Source organism: Mus caroli, unplaced genomic scaffold, assembly GCF_978045245.1.
Source record: "Mus caroli unplaced genomic scaffold, Mus_caroli_1 scaffold_2, whole genome shotgun sequence".
Taxonomy (NCBI): domain Eukaryota; kingdom Metazoa; phylum Chordata; class Mammalia; order Rodentia; family Muridae; genus Mus; species Mus caroli.
Window position 1 is genome coordinate 63,396,825 of NW_028227257.1, and position 9,792 is coordinate 63,406,616.

Here is a 9,792-nt window from a genome sequence, read left to right on the forward strand (position 1 = left end):
TTGTAGACTATGGTTAAATAGCATAGACAAGGTTGGGAGTGTAGAGAAGTTGCTTGAGGCTGTGTTTGCTCTTCAGCACCAGTGTAAAACCAAGCACAGCAATGCTAATTCCAGCATGTGGGGGATGGCGTCTTAGAGACTGGAAAACCAAGGCTGCCATCTTCTAAAAAGGCTGAGTTAGAAGCCATTTTGTTTTTCAAGGGACCTTGTCTCAAGAAAAAAAAAAAAGAAAGAAAGAAAAGAAAGAAACAAGAAGAAAAAAGAAAAACTGTAGAGGCAAGTAGACTACTATGAAGTAAATTGAAATGCATTGGGGCGGGTTGAGCGTTCTGTCTGCACAAGAATTTTTACTTTGAAAATCAGGACATTGTTTCAGGACTGTATGTGGGCATTTCCGAATCTCCCTTATCCAATGTGTGCATTTCCAGTTTGCTTATCCAGTGTGAACATTTGCTAGGCTTCCTTACCCAGGAGGCACATGGTTGTTTTTCTAAGATGATTTTACTGAGTTCTGAAATCTAACCTTCATTACCTAAGAAATTTTAGCAGTTAAGTATCTCATCTCAAATTAAAGGCTCTATCAGGGATAAAACAGAGTCATCAGCCATCGTCCCCTAAACGCTCACAGAGTTGAGAGAGCTCTTTGTAAAACTATCTCTGTTGGGACTTACCGATCAATAGGAGCAGACTAACCCTTAAAAGCTATGATTTGGGGACTTTCCCAAGTATGGAAAAGGTAAGATTTCTGAAAGCCATTGGGGGAGTTACTGATGTTGACAATGGTTAGGAAGAAATCATGAGATATGTGTTCATTTCCATCCAGCATGATATAAAGCCGTAACAGATGTGTTCTTCTAGCCTTGAAAATGGTAACATGTGACATGACTGTTGTTAGATCTGTTTCTCCCTTGTCACCTCAGAAACTGTGACAGCATTAGGAGTTATCTCACTAGCTGGGTTCCTAAGGCTTCAGTGTCTTCCACGGATATCTGATTATCTCACCACTCTTTGCACAGATCTGTTGAAAAGGAAGTGACCACTTGATAAGACAGCGCATTCCATCTTTGAGAGCCTTTGTTGTTGCAGATCTAGCCCGTTTCATAAATTCTGGCCTTCACTTCCATCTGCTTTTTGGGCTGTTTTAAATGAGCCAGATTTCTTTTCTTTTCTTTTCTTTTCTTTTCTTTTCTTTTCTTTTCTTTTCTTTTCTTTTCTTTTCTTTTTCTTTCTTTCTTTTTTTTTTTTTTCAGATTTCTTTTCTCATGAAAGTCTTTTCTCCCTGTTGTTTTAGAGGGTAACTTCTGGCTTAAAAGGTGAGGGCGCAATACATATAAATGGTCTCAACTCTGCTGGTAGAAAATACAGGCAGTGTTACAATTACATCAAAGAACTCTGGAATGTCAGTTCTCTCGACACAGTAACACCGGGCTGATGGGTAAGTCTACGTTGTCACTTTAGTACCTGCTTGGGTATCCAGACAGATAGGAATGCTATTGTGCATCTCTTGCTGGTTACAATGTCAGGAGAGAAAGAACATTGTCAAAGCACAGACGAGATTCCTTTGGCCTTATACTTGCAGACATGGATAAATGAAGGGCTCAGCTTACTTTTGCTCACACGTTCAAGTTACATGACCACGACCACAACTGAAAAGGTATTTATTCTCTATCCAGGGGTGATGCATTTGAGCAACTCCATCACAAACTACTGTAATCTCAAAAAGAATATCCAGCCAAGGATTAGGAACAAAGAATCTGCAGTTTGTTTTGTAAGTTACCTTAAAATGTCAGTTTATGAATTTTACAGTGTGGTGAGCCACTTGGGCATCTGAGATATGGTACCAACTGTAATGACAGTAGGGCACACACCCAGATCACTGGTTGCTTACTGCATGTTGATTTCACCTTGTTTATTTCAGCAGCAGGTTGTCAGTGTAGCCAGTGGAGTGTAGGATGCCGTCTTCTCAGTCAGGAGTGGCTTTCATTGTGGACCTTGTGATCTGTCTGCAGTGATGACACACTTGGAGCAGGCTATGAACAGGCTGACATCCAACCATCAATCAATAACCTCTCGCCATCACCATTTAGCTGTTTGTATCTTTTAAAGGACACTGTGTCCTTTAAAAGCCAGGTGTGGTGGCACATACCTGCAACCCTAATACCTGGGAGACTGAGATCAGAGGACGGTGAGTGCTAGACCATTCCACGCTGCAGAGTCAGACTCGGTTGATGAAACAGTAAAATAAAAACTCTAATCCAGTCCACATTGTCTTTAAGGCAAAGCCGGTTATTTCTCTCTGACTTTGCATATGATAAGATATAAGTCATTTGATAACAAGTAGGTTCGCTGGTTTTCTCTCATAGCTGGAACTTTTGCTTGCTGTAAAATGCATAAATATCACTGATAGGGATTTTCAAAAAAAAATGTAAGCAATCCATCATCAAGGACTTTAAATGATAAGGCAGGTTTTTCAAGAAAAATAGAAGGAGCCGGTTTTCGTTTCAAATAATTAGAGACCTGTGTTTTGCTCTAGCTGCCTATGCGAGAAGTAAAACAGATCCACTCTTGCCTTGCCTAGCCTTTGGGGTGTCAGAGAGTCAGTGGCACCTTAAAAATAACTACAACAGGATAAGGGACAGGAGGAAAAAATAAACACTGCTAACAAAATAGTTTATTAAGGAAGGAAGTAGACTGAAGCACACAGAAGCAGTCATGTGCAGAATAAATATAGAAGAGCACTCTTCCAGAGACACGCTAGGAAAAACCCCGACCCACATAAACTGAAAGCCACCCAAGGAGAGAGACAATAGTCCCATGGTGGGATGAGATATTATCTGTCGTCCAAAGGAAAAGTCCCACACAGGAAGATACATGTTGAAAAATAGAACGAAAGCAGAGGGAGAAACCACTAACCAAAATCTGTGTATATAGTGGCAACTCGGGCACTGAAAATTATAAAGTGGTATGGAAAAGACAAGTGTGCTACTTAGAGAGGGACCTGGAGACATTTGCAGAGTGTGACAGACAGAGAGTCACCATGTCCGTCTTCCCACTGACACCGACAGACATCTGGCAAGTTTTGGAAATTCCTTATTTAGTTAAATCCTAAATTATTCTTAATTTTTTTTATAACGGAAGGGGGCAAAGTATAAAGATAAAGATACTTTTTAGTTCGTTGGCTACAAAGATTATGTAATTGTTTATTTAACATTGCAAATAGATCTCAGACCTTGTAGTCCAAGTTAGAGCAATGTCCACCAGGTAGTAAATGTTTAAGGCTCTGCAAGCTATTGGGTCTCTGCCATAGATTCCAAAATTTGCCATGGTGGCCCAAAGGCAGCATTAAGCAGTCCATAACTGAGTGAATGAGTGTGGTGAGGTTTATTTACAAAAGTAGCCAGGAGCATGTACTTGGCTCTTGGGAAAGACTGTGCCACCCCCTGCTCGATCGCTCTCCTGCAATCCTCAGGATTGCTTCCTGGTGATGAAAGAGTTAATGCCCAATTTGTATTTTGTGATTGATAACCTGACTGACTTTTCAGTGAGCCAGGTGTGTCAGAGTGCTTTCTGAGAGCATACACCTCTTCTGAACTATGCTAGCTAGCTTTTTTCAGAGAGGGCTTTAATGTACTAGACATATTAATAACATATATATTGAATTTTTTTTAACTAATCTTTTCTACAGGTCTGTAAAAACGATTGACTTAGAGTTATTCTTGCTGCTGTGAAACATGTTGACCGAAAAGCAAGTTGAGGAGGAAAAGATTGTTTAGCGTATACTTGCTGTTCATCACTGAAAGATGTTAGGACAGGAACTTAAACAGGGCAGGAACCTGGAGGCAGGAACTGATACAGAGGCCATGGAGGGATGCTGTTTATTGCACTGTCACTCATGACTTGCTCACCCTGCTTTTTATAGAACCCAGGACCACCATCCCAAGGGTGGCCCCACCCACAATGGGCTGGGCCTTCTCACATCAATCACTAAGTAACAAAATGTCCTATAGGCTTGCATATAGCCTGATCTTCTGGAGACATTGTCTCAATTGAGGTTCCCTCCTCTGAGAGGAAATTAGCTTGTGTCAAGTTGATGTGAAATTGGCCAGTGCCAGGATAAACTCTGCGGTTTCTAAACTAGATACTTACTTCAACTTAACTCAAGGAAATCCCAACTCTCAAATCAACAGTCCTTGACATTCAGGTCATCCTGTGACACCTTCTGGACTTCAGGGAGGAACTGGTCCTCTGCACAGCTTTATAAACCACACAGGTATGGTCTATCTCAGAGTTAAATGTGATAAATACAACCAAATGGAGTTGAATTACTATTGGGGGAGGGGATGACAGGAGCTAAGAATGTCTCTACATTGGCAAATAGATTTTACACTGCTCCCTTAGGATCGTGGCTTGTTTATCAAACTGTTCTATGGTGATGCCTTGCTCTGTTTACACGGCTACATTCATTTTGTATTTACATTAGCAGATGGGGTTTGTCTGTACCACACACCCCCTTTTCATAAAAGACTCTTTTCAATATTTTTGCTTCTTGCTAAGCCTTATATTTTACACACACACACACACACACACACACACACACACTTACCAAATAAACAACAACAAAAACCAAAGGAAGACAAAGGTATAATAGAAGGCTCAAATTTACAGACGAACAAATATCAGCGATTGCAACTGGCCTCCTAAGAACAATCTTGCTTAATACAGTAAATAACTCCTATGGTGATTCCTGTAAATACTACCCCTCCCTCATGACAAACTTGTTTCCAGACAATTTCTTACTAATAATGGAGGAGGGAAATAGGTAGAGAAAATTTAGCTATATTATTTTCAAAGTCTGTTACTGAAAGATCAGTGTGATGAGCTGTGTTTAAAGCAGTGTGATGGTTAAGGGAAAACCAACATTTGCTCTCCTCACACCTTGCAAAATACAGTTACAGTACGAACATGAAAGCCCACCGGTGGTTTTTAGCTTTGCCTCAAACTAGTTTGACCCTGTCTCTTTGTCATTTTCTCTGACCCTTAGAATATTGTAGAATGTTTTATACTTGAAGATTTTGAAAATGTCTACTGCAAAGTTATTTTATTTCATTATTGTCTTTTCTATTAAAAATGTTAAAATGTTAGCATTTGTTTTGATACACTGAAGAAGAAAGAATAAACAAAGAAGGAATGGAAAATTTATTACCTTCATTGAGAATATTTCATCTTGTTTAATTTACCCATGTTTTATGGCTAGATTTATATGCGATAAAACAATGAGTTTTGATAAAAATAAATAACTTTAAATAGGTTAAAAGGAAATGCAATTGAAAACTAAAATATTTTAGATTGAGCATGGTAGCCCACACCTGTAGTCCTGACACTCAATGGAGCCAGGAGTTCCAGGAGTTCCAAACCAGCCTAGACTGCATAGTAAGTTCCAGCCCAACCAGGAAGGATGGGTAGGTGGGAGAAGGGGAGAGGGAGAGCGAAGGGGGTGGGGTGGGGTGGGGCGAGATCCTGGAAACAAAGCAATCAAATAAATCTACCCCAAACCACTTTATAACGAGAAGAAAAACATGTTTCTCTGACCCCAGTGAGTGGCAAAGTGTCTGTATTTTCCGGATTTGACACTCTTAGGTCATGTTTCCTAGAATAATCGTGAAGAAGAAAGAAATGTAAAAGGAAACACGAAACAGCTATGAATCTGATGTCTTTAAGCACTGAAAAAAAAAATCTACAAATTTTGAAAGATCATGGTTGTTTTAAAAAGCACCATATTTATACAGGATAAGATCTTAGGTCCTGTTCCAGCCTCACAACAGGGAAAAACCTGGCGAAGAAGGCCGGCCGTTAGTGAGCAGGAACTCTCCATGACTTCTTGGTGGGACACAAATCCAAGTGCTGTCTGTGGTGAGGCCTTTGCTCCTGTCGCCCTTGACTACCTAGCTTCTTCAGTAGGCAGCTAGCTCTTTTCTGACTCCTTCCTCTCAAAGTCAGATAGAGCCAGGTCTCTCACCTGGGAACACAACCTTCCTTGGTGCTAAATTCCTCTCTCCTTCAGGCTAAATTCCTCTCCCCTTCAGTCCCGTTCCTCCCAGAGGAGTTTCAGAAGATAATGGCCTTTCTTTGGCGACCTTCCTTATCTCTCCAACTACTTGTGTTATCTGTCATCTGCTAGCCTGAGAGATTTTTTTTTTTAAAGCAATTGCTAAATCTAGTGGATTTTTTCCAATTTCCTCCTTCACTGCTCCCTCCCTCCCTCCCTCCCTCCCTCCCTCCCTCCCTCCCTCTCTTCTACCCTTCCTCCTCCTTCCTTGCTTCTTAATGCCAGATTTGATTCTTTTTTTTTTTCTTTCTTTTTTGCATTTCTATTTCTTTCGTTAGAGTGTATGTCCCAAGAGAGCTGAGATGGTATTTAATTCAAAGCCTGGTGATGACCACAGTGCCTGGCCTATGCAGGTTCTTAAGAAATGTTTGTTAAATAAATAGATTACTCCTCATTGGACCAATGACTTTGAGGAATGTGGGACTAACGGCATTTATATAGACTTGTATTGTTGTTTTATTTAGACGATGTGGCCTGTCTTTCCACATGGTTTGGCTTTGAGGGACTCATTTCCTGTTTCTTTTAAATGGTTTTTTTTTTTTTTTTTTTTTTTTTTTGCTCTGAAATCCTTTTGCTCTGAAGTCTGCCTCCACCCCAACCCCCTTTGCAAGGTCGGTCCCTTTTGCAGGAGGTCTCAGCCTTCAGGGGGCCTCCCTGTCCAGGCTGGAGGTAATGCACTATATTCCATTGTTTGCTTAGCCGCCTGGGTGGTTTCCACTTTGCAAGCAGGGGAAGCAGCTAAAAGAAAACCCTAGGGAGCCCAAATGTGGCCTCTACATCCAGGCAGCTGGGGCTGGCTGAAGTGCAGCAAAGACAGGGGCCTTCTTCAAGGGCAGCTGCTGCACATCTTTCCCAGCCAGCATCCTCTTCAGATGTGAGCTTTCTACCCACCCCCAACTTTTTTTTTTTTTTTTCAATACTAAGGATGCAACCTAAAGCCTCCCTACTGTTAGGCAAGCCTTCTATCCTTGAACTACATACCCATCCTTCTTTGAAATTCTGAGACAGCCTCACTAAGTCAGTCAGTCAGCCTTGGCTTCACTCTGCAGCCCATACAGATTTTAAATTTATGATCCTCCTGCATCAGCCTTCCTACTAGCTGGAATCCCAGGCCCATGCCACCACCCTTGGTTTTTATTTACTTATTTTTGTGGTTTGTGGATGTTCATAAGCTTCTGAACATTTGACATTATAAAAATAGAATCTCCGTATCTTCAGATGGTCTCTCAAAGCTCTTTTTTTTTTTTAAAGGTTTTTTTTTTGTTGTTGTTGTTTTGTTTTGTTTTGTTCTTTAATGTGATTCTGGTAGTTTCTGCTCTTTTTACTTACTGTGTCCCAATTGTTCTGACACTCTCCCATCAGGACACTTTTGGGTTATATGTTCTTAGTGGGGAAATCTCAAGGTATAGTACCACTTGAGTCAAGCTGCTTTTCTGGAGCAAGATGTATGCCCTTTAACTGAGTAATCGAAGTCTTAAGAGATAATTTGATATGCAGATGGAGATCTTATGCACTACAATGCCTAAAATCTTAAGTCTGTTTTGAATTGTAACAAAATACCTGGGTCTGCATACTTTAATGAGTAAAAAGAGGTGCGCATGACTCATGCTACCACCACCTTCTAAAGATGTAAATAGTGCAGCCGAGACCTGAGAAGAGTGCCAAGGGGCAAGAAGGTCAAGTACTCGGACACCCAAGAGCTTCCTCTCCCAAGAAGCCATTGGAAGTCTGTGGGGCCTCACTCAGCCTTAACCCTTTCATGAGGGTGGGCTGTTCTGTTCCCTACCACTAAACCCTACCTCCCCACTCAACACTGCTACCCTTCTGATGCAGTCATCAGGGCACAAGTCTCTGGAGAACAATGCCCTAACCATGGCACCAAGGGTCCAGGGATGGACACACACACACACACACACACACACGAATACAGTGGGATGATTTGAGAAGGAAGATGAGCAGAAGTCAAAAAAACAAGAGAAATGGAGGTTTGGTTATGAGCAAAGCACTCATCAAATGAAGTCCAGATGCCTTCCAGTTGTTCGGAGACCGCCAGCACAAAGGCAATCGGATTGTGAAGAATTGCTTCTGCAAGATGCAGCTGTTCAGATCTCACACTGGCAAAGGGAGGTATCAGTGGCCCTCACTGCCACGGCAAGGTCTTCTGTAGCATCCTTCTTTTACTCCTTTAACTTGGTGGGGGCTTGCTGGCAGTAAACAACAGGTCTTATATATACCCCTGACTGGACTTGAACTCCAAATCCTCCCTCAACCTTCCAAGGGCTAGGATCACAAGACAGGCAAACAGGGCTTCCTGTGGGGAACCTCAGTTCCCTGGTGGAAACTTGCTTTTGCTCTTGTCTTCACGGTTTCTGCTCTTCCCACTCTGATCCTCAGCCTCAGTGTATAGAAGGGGAAGCTCACGCTGTGACCTTTGCTTTTCCTGTTTACAGGAAGATAGAATACAGAGAAACAATTTTGGTCGCCTGTTGTAGGCAGAAACTATTGTTGAATTTTATCATAACCAGAGTCTTGAGAAGACAAAACCTTTTGTGAAGTGTCATGGACTAGCTCTGTGATATTAGAGGTCTCAAAAAGGATTGGTATTTTTTTATCCTCTGGAAGGAAAGCTGTGTTATTTGATGATCTTCATTAATGCTGGTTACAGGCGTTTTCAGACCTAACCCTAACCCTCTGGTGTTCCCCAGACTGGGGACAAAGCAGGATTACATACAGGTCCTGGCTTTATAGTCATTGGGGTTAGTGACTGGAGCATGAATTGGTTCTTAAGGGCTTTGAGGGGTGACGTCATTCTGTATTTCCATCTGACCACTCATTACTGCTCTAATTACTTTCCAGTGTTCTCTTCTCTTGAGGCAACCACTGTGGGATGAATGAAGAGACACCATGTAGAGTTTCCAGAGAATACAGAATTCCTGAGAATATATATAATATATATATATATATACTTACTTATATATATACTTACAGTAACCTATATATATATATATATATATATATATATATATATATATATATGGATGAGCAGTAACTCTTTGTTATAAAGAAAATCTTGCTTTAAATTACTGACTTGATATAAATGATAATGAAGAAAACGTGGAGGTAAGCATTTACATGGGCTGGCTCATTTAAATCCTCACAAGAACAAAAATGGCTTTTATTTCCTCTGATTAATAGATGAGGAGTCAAATAACTTTTCAAACCTCTCCCATCTTGGAAATGGTAGGCCTGAACTTTGAACTCAAGGTTTCTCTGACAGAAAACCAAGGAACTATTATTTCCAGAGCATTCCTTGGAAGAGAAAATGCTAAGGCAGCCTAGGGAGTGGTAATTAATTTAGCACTTCACATTCCGGAAGAAGCATTCCCTGGTAAATCAAGTCCTCTGTCAGCTCACCCCTCTGGGTAGGATGAGGTGTCCCCTCACCAGCAACCTGGTATCCGCCCAGAGCCTCCCGGTACCCGGGTTTGTTGCCCTGTGGTTGTGTAAACAACGTCTCTGCCTGGAAGAGCTCAGAGTCAGTTTTGGCCATTTAACCTATGTGTGACCCTGAAAATGTTAATCTCAGTCTCTCTTAGCTTTGGTTCCTTTTTTTTCCAGTGAAAGGGAGGAAGCTATAGAATCCAGTTCAGAGCCTATTGTGAGGAATTAGGGAGGCCATGTGTAAA